The sequence below is a fragment of the Eublepharis macularius genome, chromosome 5 (assembly GCF_028583425.1).
Source record: "Eublepharis macularius isolate TG4126 chromosome 5, MPM_Emac_v1.0, whole genome shotgun sequence".
NCBI classification, from domain to species: domain Eukaryota; kingdom Metazoa; phylum Chordata; class Lepidosauria; order Squamata; family Eublepharidae; genus Eublepharis; species Eublepharis macularius.
Genome location: NC_072794.1, coordinates 133,639,745 through 133,653,115, shown reverse-complemented (window position 1 = coordinate 133,653,115; position 13,371 = coordinate 133,639,745).

Sequence of the window (13,371 nt, the reverse complement as noted above, 5' to 3'; positions counted from 1 at the left end):
AAGAATCAGTACCTGGAGAAATATGGAGTTTAAATTGCACATTCAGCCATACACACATGGAATGAAATGTAAGAATTACCCAGTAGGTACCAAGAAAACACATGTGTACAATGTACATGTATTGTATGTTCATTTGTTGCATTCACGGCTCATGTGACTATGTCCCATGTGAAAGGCCCATGCCATTGGGTAGTTTTCAGTGCAATCCCAAGCAGAGTTATGCTATTCTCAACCCATTGACTTCAAAGGATTTAGAAGGGCATGCCTTTGTTTTGCATTGTGCTGTTAGTGAGCAAAAATGTTTCCTTACTGGGGCAGGGGGGGAAACAGGTAACCTCCTTTTGCAAGGTCTGTTCCACTAGTAGAACAGTTGGTGTAAGGAATGTCTGTGCAGTAGGTCAATCACCAGGCTGGAAGAGTGGGCTGCATTATGATGAGATGGTTACCATGGCATTTTGAAGTGGTTAATGAAGTGAAACACAAGGAGGCCCAGGGAGAGGCCATTGAAACACTCCTGGACAGATGGATTTTCAAAACAATCCTATAATAAGTCAACAGCAACCATCTCTACAGTATTACAGCTAAAAGAGAAATCTCCAGGACTAGCTCAGTAGGATATAAATGACAGCCTCTCTTCCTGGATAATAAAAATGAATTAAAAGGATTCACAATTGAAATAACAAAATTAATCACTGGTGGTTGCAGAAGGAGGCAAGAAGGTATATAATAGGTCCCTCCTTGCAGCCCTTGATAGGGAGGGCAGAGTTCCCACCTGGGCAGAAGAACTCATGCTCCCCACTGGCTCTGCTCACCATGCTCACCTGGGAGGTAGGGGGGAAAGGCTGTGGAAAATTTGGAGAAGTGACCCAGAAGTGACATCACCACATCAAGTTTTGGGCAAATGCTAGAGCATTGCCCCTTTGCTCCTATGCAACAGCATGACTTTCAGGTTACACCAAAAGTGACATTACCATGTCGGTATATTACCAGCAAGGTGCCCCCCCCCATGGTAAGTCTCCTGCCAGGTGCCAGCCTTATTGGAGGTATAACAACAATACAATACAATGGTGTTAATATTCAGATAAGATATTTTTATATTTATAAAAGTGCAAAGTGCTAGCATCTTATAATAAATATTAAATTTACAATAAATACAATACAAATTACATCCAAAGTCATTCCTAGCAATAAATATCTATCACCTTCTTTCCACATTAAATAATTGTAGGTGCAACGACCAATAAACCAACTGGTGAGGAAATATCCAACAGGTAAGTACTACAATCGTATATTAATTCCTCACTGTCTGTATTTTTCTTTCTTCTAGGAAGGATTCCTTCTTGGAAGTGTGGATTCTCCAAAGTGCTGTTAGTGCATTCAGAAGATCGTGTCGTTATCTGTGGGTTGCTGGAAAGAGCCTAACGGGCATTGCCAGCATAATAGTTGCCATTTTGTATTCAGCTTTTTCAACGGCTCATAATCAACATGAAATTCAAGTTCATTGTCAAGTTTTATTCACACATCACCAAGATGGGTAAATTCAGACGGACTGCTAGCACTTTGAGCACTTTGCACTTTTATAAATATAAAGAATTTCTTATCTGAATATTAACACTATTGTATTGTATTGTTGTTATACCTCTGGTAAGGGGATTCCCTTGATAGTAGGTTGGTTCCCGGAGGTATATATATTGTTAGGTGCCAGCCTTAGGCAACCCTAGCCAGATGATCTAGCTACTGATGATTCCTTCCCCACAGGCCAGAGAAAAGAGCAGCTCCATTCCCTGGAGACTTGCTGCACTGCAGAAGCCTGAAGCTTCTGGTACTGGTTCTTTGTTAGAACCCAGAGCCTTTCCTTGCCTGCTTGCCAATGATAGGATAACCCAGGTTCTGCTCAGCAGTTGCAAAGTTACTGGTGTGTGGAGAGGTGATGTTCAGTTCTCAGCCTTCTAAGTGACCAGGATACTGCTGTTTTCTTCTGCACAGCCCCCCTAGCCGGGGAAAATAATACTCTTCTCCCAGGAAATGCCACACGTTGGACTGGAAAAGATCCTGGCTGTCAGGTTCCATATGGGTCAGAGTTCCTGTGCCTTTCCAAGTTCCATAATTGTGTTAATTTCAGGGGATACAATTTCTCTCATCAATTGAACATTATGTGGTATCCTAAAAGTTACCAGGTTCACATGAACACCCTGAAACTGCCTTATACTGAGCCTGACCATTTGTCTATCAACATCAGTACTATCTGCTTTGCCAATGGCTCTCCAGGGTCTCAGGTGGAGGTCTTGGCAACTGGGAGAAAGGTTAAAACATTATGACATTTGGTTCCTCTGTTTTTTGACAGCTGTGTTCCTTTAAATGGAACCACTATTTGAAATGGCCCTAGTCCGCTAAAAGATTTGGTGTTCGTCCTGCAGCTGGAGAGAGGGTAGGAATAGGACTGGTTAAAATTCTGCTTCTGTTGGAAACAATGCTGCCTTGTTATTCCTAAGTCTAGCATTAAGGACACAACAGTTCCTGTCAGAAAGCTGTGTTTATTCTGTGCTACAAATACTACAACCTGGACCCAGCTTACAATATACTATAACGGGGGAAGCTGCACCTGCCAAAAATTTCAGTTTGATGTAGTTAAAAGTGGCAGGACTCTAATTTGGAGAACCAGGTTTGATTCCTCACTCCTCCACTTGAAGCCAGCTGGGTGACCTTGGATCAGTCACAGCTTCTAGGAGCTCTCTCAGCCTCACCAACCTCACAGGGTGATTGTTGTGGGGATAATAACAACATACTTTGTAAACCATTCTGAGTGGGTGTTAAGTTGTCCTGAAGGGCAGTATATAAATTGAATATTATAATAATTATATTTGTGATCCCATTATCAGAAGCTACTGTTTGTATCTACTCCCCCCTCCCCTCTCCACCTATATATCTGACCAGTTTCTTCTTACCCTCCATGCATCTGACGAGGAGAACTGTGATTCTCAAAAGCTTATGCTACAGTAAAGTTGGTTAGTCTTAAAGGTGCTACTGGACTCTTTTCTATTTTTATTCCTTTTCTTAGTTCTGTGCAAGTACTACTGGCAGATTCTGTGGAATCTGTCATCCCTACACAATGGGTTGGATCCTGTGATCCAGCAGCAGAAAGTGCTGACAGTCAATGATCTTCTTGGCTTCCCCCTCCCCCGCAAAAGCCATTAAAATTATTATAATAAATAATAAATAATTACAAAATAATTATAATAAATAATTACAAAATTTACAGCAGATTGTTTCTTATAAATGTATATAATTAAAAGTAAACAAAGTCTATGCAATATATCCCCAATCATGACCATCCTAAATCCAACCTATAGCTAACACCATGTATGCACACGCTAAAACCTCTGGGCTAATGTTTTCATTTGGCTTGATCCTGAGGGGCCATGAGGACTCAGTGGCAGAGCATCTGCTTTGCAGGCAAAAGGTCCCCGTTTCAATCCCTGACACCTCCAATTAAGAGGATTAAGGCAATGTGAAAGACCCTCCACCTGAGACCTTGGAGAGCTGCTGCCAGTCTGAGGAGACAATTGATGGACCTTGATGGATCAAGGGTTTGATTCATTATAAGGCAGTGCTGTGTGTGGCTTCGTGTGTATTGCAAAATGACTCAAATGGTTGCCAGTTCTGGATAAAAAAAGCTTTAAGAAACCTCTACTCCCTCCCAAGAGATAATAATAACATACTTTGTCTGATGACATCTTATCCATCAACATAATATGTATGTTGACATCTTATCCATCAACATAATAAACTAACAATTCCTAGGTCAGCTGTCTACTATTGGTAAAGTGTTGTGCTTGCAATTTCTTGTCAAGATTAACCTTGTTGGTATCTACAAGTTACGCACCAAGTATCCATGACTTATTAGGGTCTTTCTGTACTAAACGCAGGAGGACTAGACTTGGATCATGCGCTATTTTATATTCTAGAACTCATTTCAATTACCTGTAAAATCAGCTTCCAGAAATTTTCCACCAATGGCCAATCTACCGTATATGGATGAGGATGCTGGGTTGTTTAAGATGTCTTTATTCTCTAACAACTGATGGGGTCAGATTGATTCAATTTATCTTGCTGCACAGTAATGCCACCTGTATAATAGTTTGAAAACATTTCCCCTATTGTTGACATTTGAAAAGGAGGTTAGGACCTACTGATATATGTTATACTAGTGTTGCTCTGAAATTTTTTATCCTTAGATCTTTTCCCCTCCTGGCCCTATAAGTCAAATCTTGTGTTACTGAGTCCATCAAAATCATTTGCATTTTCACCAATAAATGTTCTGTACAGAAGCTTGGGTCGCCTCTTATTGGAACCTATTTAGGGGTTAAAAAGTATATATTATATTGCTGCCTTATACAAAATTAGTATCTGTAACACTGGTATAATTAATGATATAGTTACCACACCTTTTGGAGGCCTGATTTTCTCCCAAGACATTATCGATTCATTCTATGCAAAATCTATGCATCAAGCAAAATTAGCATCTACTCAATTCTAAAAGTCCTTTGTTGCCCTTGTTTCAGTAAATTCCTTCTTTAGAATTAGAGACATAACTGGAGAAAAACCTGGCACTCATCGTAATCTTACTTTATCCCTAGCAGCTATTTCTTACCCAGGGAGTTTATTCCAGAGGGTTGCAGGATCTGCATGCTGTAATCACACAGGTCATGAGGTTGCAGCAGAAAGGGCTGAAATAATTCCCTTCCTCTTTTTCATTAGTGGGGCTCAGGTTATGCAAGAGGCAGGAGGGAGCAGTTTCATCTCCTTCCCCCTCCCCAATGCACCCATCGCCATTGACTGCAAAAATAAACTTTCCCAGGGTTGGAAATGGCTGCTGAGCAGAAGGGAAAGCTGGAAAGATGGGCAATTCATGGTCCTCACATAGTCCTCAGGCTGGATCCAACCCATGATAAATTAGAAAATCCCAAGCCGAAGATGAGAAGGGTTTTTTAAAAAAAAATCTAAGTAATCCTCTTTAGCATTAAATACTAATCACCAAGCAATCTCAAGAATATAACACCGTGGGCAAAAGTGGGTCAAAATGAGTTGTTACTCAATGCAGCAGCTGGCAGCTTACGCTCCTCAGAGGACGCTTGTGCTGTCTATATTACTAAAAAATACTAAAAATCTCCAGCTCCTACTTCACTTCAGCATGGTATGAGATGATGTGATGTGGGGACATAGCCAGTAAGGAACAAAGATACAGGTTTTTTTTAGCGTTGCTCCCCTGGGTGTTGGAGTCCTGGTGTCTCTCACCCAGCTGCATAGCCAACCTCTCTCATTAGATGGGGCTGCCACATTTCCAAGTGAGGCTTAAAATAAATGCATGCAAAACCAGTGCCAACTTCCAATTTAAACTTTCAGACCCTTGTCATCAACACCAGGGTCTATGCATTTTTAGCTTCAGACTCATAAAAAGAACCCACCCTCCTGGCCCTTTACTAGCTGGATACCTGCAAGAAATGGTGAAAGGGGGGCAATTTAGAAATCCCAAATCCCCCCCGCCCAGGATTTTATAAATTCTCAAGAGCTTGAATGGTCTAATTTCTTCTCCTCCCCTTTTCCTTTGCTGGACTCCTCAGCTGCTCTCCACATCCCATGGCCCTGGAGCATATTTGGCCCTCATCAGTCTATGTTTCCCCCTTTTGGTTTCCCATCTTGGAGCGTCCCTCAGGTATGCAGAGATCCCAGTCTTGTTTGTGCATAGCAAAGTTTTACTGGTTCTGTGGTCCATGTAGCAAAGCCACCAACAACAGTTTGTGACAATGCCTTGGATCATGAAGACTGTTTCTGCTGGCGGAAGGGATTTCTTTCAGCAGAATGGACATTCCTGGCCCGTGACCTCTTGCTGAAGCTACAAATGTCCCCTGAAAGGCTGTTCCTGGGAACAGCAGGGGAGGCAGAGGTCTGCTTTGTGAATGGGTGATCAACAAAAGATTGCCCCTTTCCCTTTCCATCAGTGGAAATCATTCACAGAATCTAACCCAATATACAGAAATATTAGTATTTTAGCAAACTTGTTTAGTCATTGCCATATTAATTTACAAGCTGCAATACCCTTTTCCTACTCCCAGTAAAATCAAGCGCAAACTGCATGAGTCACCATTAATAACAGGATGCTATAGATTTTTAAAGTACCGGTTATGTGCTGAGCATCTCCATTAACTAATTGGAGTATTTGTCTCTTTCAGTTAATTTGGATTTTAAAAAGCAAATGCGCTTTTCAAAACCACAAAGCTCTTAATACTCATTACTATGGACATAATTGTGAAAGAATTGGGTGATTTTTACACTTTTTACACTGAACAGTTTTTAAAAAATCTGTGGAATGGCTCAACGTTTTCAAATGCCACCTTTGTTTAAAATGGTTTCTGCGCCTTTTGACCATAAACCTCTGTACCATCTACTTACAAAAAAGCTCTGGAAATGAACAAGAGTTGATGGAGCTTTCCATCTCTTTTCTGCTTCTTCAACACTGTTCTACCCAAATACTGGTTTCTGAACCCCTATAGAGAGAATAGTAAAGAGTCTAGTAGTACCTTGAAGATTAACCAACTTTATTGTAGCATAAACTTTCGAGAACCACAGTTCTGCATCTGACGAAGAGAACTGTGGTTCTTGAAAGCTTATGCTACAATAAAGTTCGTTAGTCTTAAAGTTGCTACTGGACTCTTTACTATTTTGCTACTACAGACTAACACGGCTAACTCCTCTGGACCTAGAGAGAGGGGGGGGGAGCAGTGCACTCCTAAGAACACTTTCCTTGGAGTAAGCCCCACTGAATACACCCGAGTAGGATTCTTAGTAGCCCTGCTTAGGTTTGTTCCCTAAATCACAATTTAATCCATAATGCAGTTCTTTTCTTTTAGAGATTTTAAAGAGAGATTCTCTATTACTTTGTAGATCTCCTCTATCTTTTGTGCCCGCCGGGCTCTGCCGAAATTCTAGTAATTAACAGCAATGATGAATATTTAGTCACCAGCACATTTTCCCTTGGAAATACTTCATAATGTTATGCTCTCAGGGAATGAGGCCAGTAGTATTTTGATCCTCCATATCTATTACCAAGGATGTTTTTTGAGAAATTTCAAATTTCAGGGAATTTTTAAAAGTGATAATGGATATATAAGAGTCAATGATATACTGTTTGGTGCTATAATTAGGCAGTCTAATTTACATGGCAAAACCTTGGTAGTTTTTTTAATGCAACATTTTATGATGATTGAATGTTTTAATGGATTGAATTTACTATTGTTTAAAGCCCTTGTGGTTGTAATACTGGTGTATATATACCAGCCAGGATTCATTGCTGTGGAGGCCAAGGTTCATCTATGTCTGATGTATTGTCGAAGGCTTTCACGGCCGGAGAACGATGGTGAGAGATCTCTGTCTTTTGGTGCTACACCTCTGAAGATGCCAGCCACAGCTGCTGGTGAAACGTCAGGAACTACAATGCCAAGACCACGGCAATACAGCCCGGAAGGCCCCCAGCAACCTTCATCTATGTCTGTCTCTCTAGAATACTTATTTCAACAAAGGTTACCTTGACCATTTCTGTACCACAGAGCAGGTTCTGCAGTTCTGTGCCAGGGGCAAAGGTTCTCTCTGCAGGGATGGTCTTAGTGATTCTGGCTCCCTGAGCAAAAGTCAAACATGCAGCCCCCAAATTAGTGAGTGAGGTGGGTGGGGTGACTTCAGGGCAGTGGCTGGCAATCAGCTGAATGGCAGTTAGAGAAAGGTGTCCACTTCCCTACAGCTGACAGCCCACTGCTGCCCGAGTGAAGGTGCTGCCCCCCCAATTCCAAGGTGATGATGGCAAGGGAGGAGGGTCCATCCATCTCTGTTGTCGACTCTGAAATATCAGCTGTGATGGCTTCAGGAGAAGGGCTGGAGATAATCAGCTGTATGGTGCTTGCAAGGTGTGTGTGTCTTCCACAGCCCTCTACAGCTATATCCAGGATCGGGCAGGATACCTGCGGACTCTTCAGGTCCTACCTCATGGAGGGAGGAAGACCCAGCAAACTGCTGGCCTCCCACTGCTGATCTTGGCCATCTTTCCAGGGAATAGCAATGACAGACAGATGACAGACAGACATCAGACACCACTGTGGGGTGACCGATATTATCAGAGGAACAGCCCAAGGGAGTGGGGCTGACACTTCTACCAGCTGATAAGTAGATGCCTCTGTCTCCCACTGGGGACAGGTGCTGCTGGGCAAGACAAGCAGCAGCTGTGCCCCCTGTCAGGGCTCTCATAACAGCAGGCGGTCAAGCCCTACTGGGCAGGCAATGCCTCTGACCGCTCTTGCCATCAGCAGTGGCAGAGAAACCAGCAGCAGGGCTGCCCACAGCAGCTGGGCCTTTGGGGGCAGAGCAGGGCCTCGAAGATAGGACCCAGGGCAGCTGCCTTGGATGTCCTGTGGCCAAGACTGTCCCTGGTTTTCTAGCAAATCTCCCTCACTAATTTACATTTCCCACGATCTTTGAAGAAAGCCATGAATTTAAACAAATATACAAATTATGTAGACCTGTAATACACATACATCCCTTCTATATTTAAAAGCTGGATTACTGGTAAGTTCCATGTAAAATGAGATCTGTATTGAGGATACCTCCTGTTAGAGTCCACGTGTAGAGGGGGGAATGGCACTCTTTACTGAGGTCCCTGTGTCTGGTGGGGGCAGCAAACCGACCAGGCTGCAAGTCTGTTACTATGATATGGCCTATTTCTGATATTTGAAAATAAAAGAAATAATTTTTATTCCATGACATAGGAAATTGTATGTATGTTATGGAAGTGGGAGGAGGTGGCATGATACGTTTGTACTAAGCATAGAGAAATGACATTTTAATCCTGTTTCCTGTGGTGTTTAAACTGGTCTATTTTGTCCTGACCTGGACAGGCCAGGCTTGCCTAGTCTTGTCAGATCTTGGAAGCTAAACAGAGTCAACTCCGGCTTGTACTTGAATAGGAGACCACCAAGCAAGTCTAGGATGGCTATGCAGAGGCAGAAAATGGCAAACTATCTCTAACTGTCTCTTGCCTTGAAAAGCCTACGGGGTCACAAAAAGTCAGCTTGAATTGACAGCAAACACACACACACACACTCTCATGGATGTTTTGTTTTTCTTTATAGGTTTTTAATTGTAAGAAAATGCTAACAGCTAACATTAATTTTACATTAGCAAACATATGCTCTCTTTCTCACATGCACTTCTCAATCACTGTATACAATTTGCATGCTTTATATGTTGATATTTTTACCTACTTAGAACTTAAGGGATAGAGAAAGTTAGCTATTTAAACAAAATGGCTCATAAAATTTATTCTTCCAGTTACTATAATCCTAAAACCCCAAATGGTCACACTTCATAGTGATAATTAAGGTCAGAAAGTTACCACTGAGGAGACAATGTCAAGGTATAAAACTGAAGTTTAAAGATGAGTGGATTGGGGGTTTTGACGTCTGTAGGCCTGGTTGTATAATGAGCCCAATTGCGGTGGCCACCTCAGGTAGATGAATGAGATGGAGCAATGGCCCCTGCCACTCATCAGCCTCCCAAACCTCCTGCCTGCTTCACCCACAACCTCTGAAGCCTTGCCCCCACCTGAGAGCAAGAACAGCTCATTGCCTCCTCTCTTTAAAAACAGTGTGACAAGGAACACAAATCTCACAGCCTTTCTTGAACTCTGACAACATTCCTTCCACTTGTGGGAATTCAGTCAGTATTCAGTTTCGTTGGCAAAAGCACAGACAGAGTAGTGGTGGATAGCCTCAGATGGAACTATGAATTCAGCCAGTATTTTGTGTGTGCGCCTGTGTAAACAAGGGAAAATATTTTTTTTTACAAAAAAATTGAAAATCAAATTCTAAATTTTCCTTTACAAAATATTTCTGAACCAGTTTGGTGTAGTGGTTAAGAGCAGGGGACTCAATCTGGACAACTCCTCCACTTGAAGCCAGCTGGGTGACCTTGGGTCAGTCACAGCTCACTCAGAGCTCTCAGCCCCACCCACCTCACAAAGTGTTTGTTGTGGGGATAATAATAATATACTTTGTAAACCTCTCTGAACGGGCGTTAAGTTGTCCTGAAGGGCAGTATATAAATCAAATGTTATTATTATTCTGTCTTGCTATGTAAACACATTAATGGAGGTTGACGTGGAATGTAAAACAGATAAAATTTTAATTTGCAGGTAGACATTTTACAGAAATCTAAATCCTGATTTTTAAAAAAGCCAGTTTTAATTGAAATATTATTGTATTTGTTTTTGTCTTGCAAGCCCCTCCAAGCTTTGGGAGAGTGGGATATTTTTTTTAAAAAAAAAACACTAATAAAATAACTAAAATATATAAGGCCTTGGGGGGGGGGGCAAGAGGGAGTTTGCTGGACTGTGTGTTTTCATTTTTTAAAACATACACACATACACATACCTGTTTGAGAAATTAAGACTAAAGCTGCAACAAAATTTTTGCTAAGACCCTTGGTTTTAGGAAAATGGATCACACACGCCACACTGTGGTACAATTGGGGTATAGGAATTACAGTGCAGAATTTACAGGATAATGTTCCAGTTTATCACATATATTCCTACTTTTCAAAGTAGATTGTAAATAAATGAGTTCTATAGCTAAGAAGAAGGCTCCTGTTTAAAGCAGCTTGGAGAAATTCAGCAATTTCAAATTCTGGAGCTTTACATATTACATACAATGTAATTATTGTAAAATAAATGTAATATTTAATGTCCTTTGGGGTCTTTTCTTTACTAAGACCCTTAACTCTGGGAACTATATTGTTGGCTATGATTTCCCACCTCAGCTTCCTACCAGCTTCTAACGTTTTAAAGGCCTTATGAAGCCCATCCAGCAGCCAAGCATGTAAGTGATCTGAATTCAATCTAAGCTTATCTCACAGTGTGACCCTAGACAGTGAGGTAAACTACTTACCAAGAATTACTTCAATTTCCTTGTGCATTTTCTGTTTGCTGGTGATACAACTAATAGCAATAAGTATCATTGAACTGTTGGCACTGTCCCTCCAAAATACATAAACTGGGTGTCAATGAAACTACATTTCAAACACATGCAAATGAATCACATTTATTCATTTACCTACTATACCTTGCCTTTCTTTTGTGGCTCATGGAGGCTTACAATATTTAAAAACATACGCTATACAATAAACCTTCAAGTAACCTCCTTTCCTGCCTGAAGTCTAAGAAAACTTTTTTAAAAATTATACATGTCAGTAAAATCTATGCAAAGCCTATTTTGTATACACCCTCAGTTTGTACAGGCTCACGCAAGCTTTTCTAGTCACCCCACATAGCCAATGTCCTAGTTGCCCACCTGATCCTTACTGAAGAAGAGAGGGAAAGGCTTATGCCTTCACTCTGTGGTCAACCTGACACCACAAGAACTTTTCAATAAAAGGGAACTTATTTCTGCCCCAAGTTGCACCAAGGTAAGCTGCATTTTACAATCTATATTTTGCAGTGTTTGCATAGTGGTATTTTGCATACTCTGTTGTGCAGTGTTTTCTATTTTGTGCTCTATTTTGATTTTATCATTCAAAGGGAAGGGCAACAAATTTTATAGAACACTTTAGTACTATCCCCTCCCCCTTTCCCTTCCTGGGAGTCTTAAGGATTCTTTATAAATTATAACCCAGACAGAATGAACATATGAGTGGCAGGGAAAGAGGGAAAGGGGATTGTATCCACTGCTCTGTTGCTTCATGCATTCACTATAGCTTGTGCTCATACATTTTCAAGCATATCCTTAAAGCAATAAGAAATACAGTTTTTTTCTTTAAAATCCAACTTTCTTCTGAATTTCCACCAGGGACTATGTTCTGTGCTGCTTCTGTGGAATTTCAGCAAACATATTCATTGAGTGTCTTTAATGTGCCTTGCTATCAACAGTACAGTTGTATTTCATGTCATTAATTCACTTAGGACCCTTTACTTGAGCTTGAAAATTGTATGCATGAAGATACCTTGCACCAAGTCAGATTGTTACCCAAATGGTGGGGTCTCCTTGAGAGTTGGGGGAAATAGCATTAAAGGAGATATAGCGAGAGAGGATAACAGGGATTTCCACCAATGTAAACCAGGATTGTTCCCTTAGAGAACTCTCAAATAAACAGGCAGATGTTCTACAGGCAAGCATGCAGAAAAACACACAGCAAACACACAGAGCTAACTAGAAAACAGAGGAAAGTGGAAGAGAGTAGTTGGGATGGGGTGACGTTTATCAGTCCTGAAGAGAAGGAATGGTTCATGGGAACAGCAGCAAAATGACTAGCATTTCACAGATGAGAAAGAGCTCAGACATAATCTGAGGGTGTGGGGATGGGTCCCAGAACACACACACACACACTGTGTGTAGCTGAAGGCATCCCAGTTATAGAACAGAACGTATCCTAGGACAGACTGACATCTCTCTGTCTCCAAAACAATGGCTTAATGGCTGTCTCCAGAGGTGGATAATGGAGTTTGGAGAGGCTTCCTGAGGTGGACTATAGGTGTGAAAAGTGCTTGATGATCCGCTGTTACTGAATGGGAAGAGCTATCATATCCCTGAATAGCTCTGATTAGGAAGGTGGGTGAGGGAAATATGGAAGGACGTGGACAAGATAAACTCAGGAGCATCTTGGAAGACCTCTTTGTTTCACTTAAGTGCTTCTCCAGGGTGTGAGGAGGGACAGCTAGTCATTCTGACAAGCCTTCTGGTAATTTTCCAACTTGGACCTGGGTTGGCATCTGTTCTGCCTCACCAGGCAGTGTTTTGTGCTTAAGGCACATGAGGAAAAGGGATTTATGATATTTCATATTCATAAACTGCCCTTTCAGTGTGACAAAGTGGTCTGACAGCTAAAAAGATCACCGGGCCATTTAGACAGTATTGTTTATTTGTGCAGTTAGCAGCTCTCAAAGATCATCAGAAAGGATCTTCTCAGCCCTGCTATGCACGTTTGTTTTTTAAAGGGACAGGTGCTTGACCAACTGAAGCTGGCATCATATTAGAGATGTAAATAAACAGGAAAAAATGACAAAAATGAGGGGTTTCTGCAATATTGCATTAAGCATTAAGTATATTTGTAAGTTTTCTTATATAAAACTAAGACATTTATACTTTTAACATTGCAGAGTTTTCTATGCTATAATATATATGATCCATTTTATGCTGTTAAAGGAGTAAAATAAGTTTAGGTTTGATAAGAGAGAATGGACCTTTGGACACTTACCGTGAAGGGTCCGTCTCCTCTGATGAAAGGAGGACATCTTGGAGTGTTTCCCACCGTCCAATCAGGGAGGCAGGAAGTTCA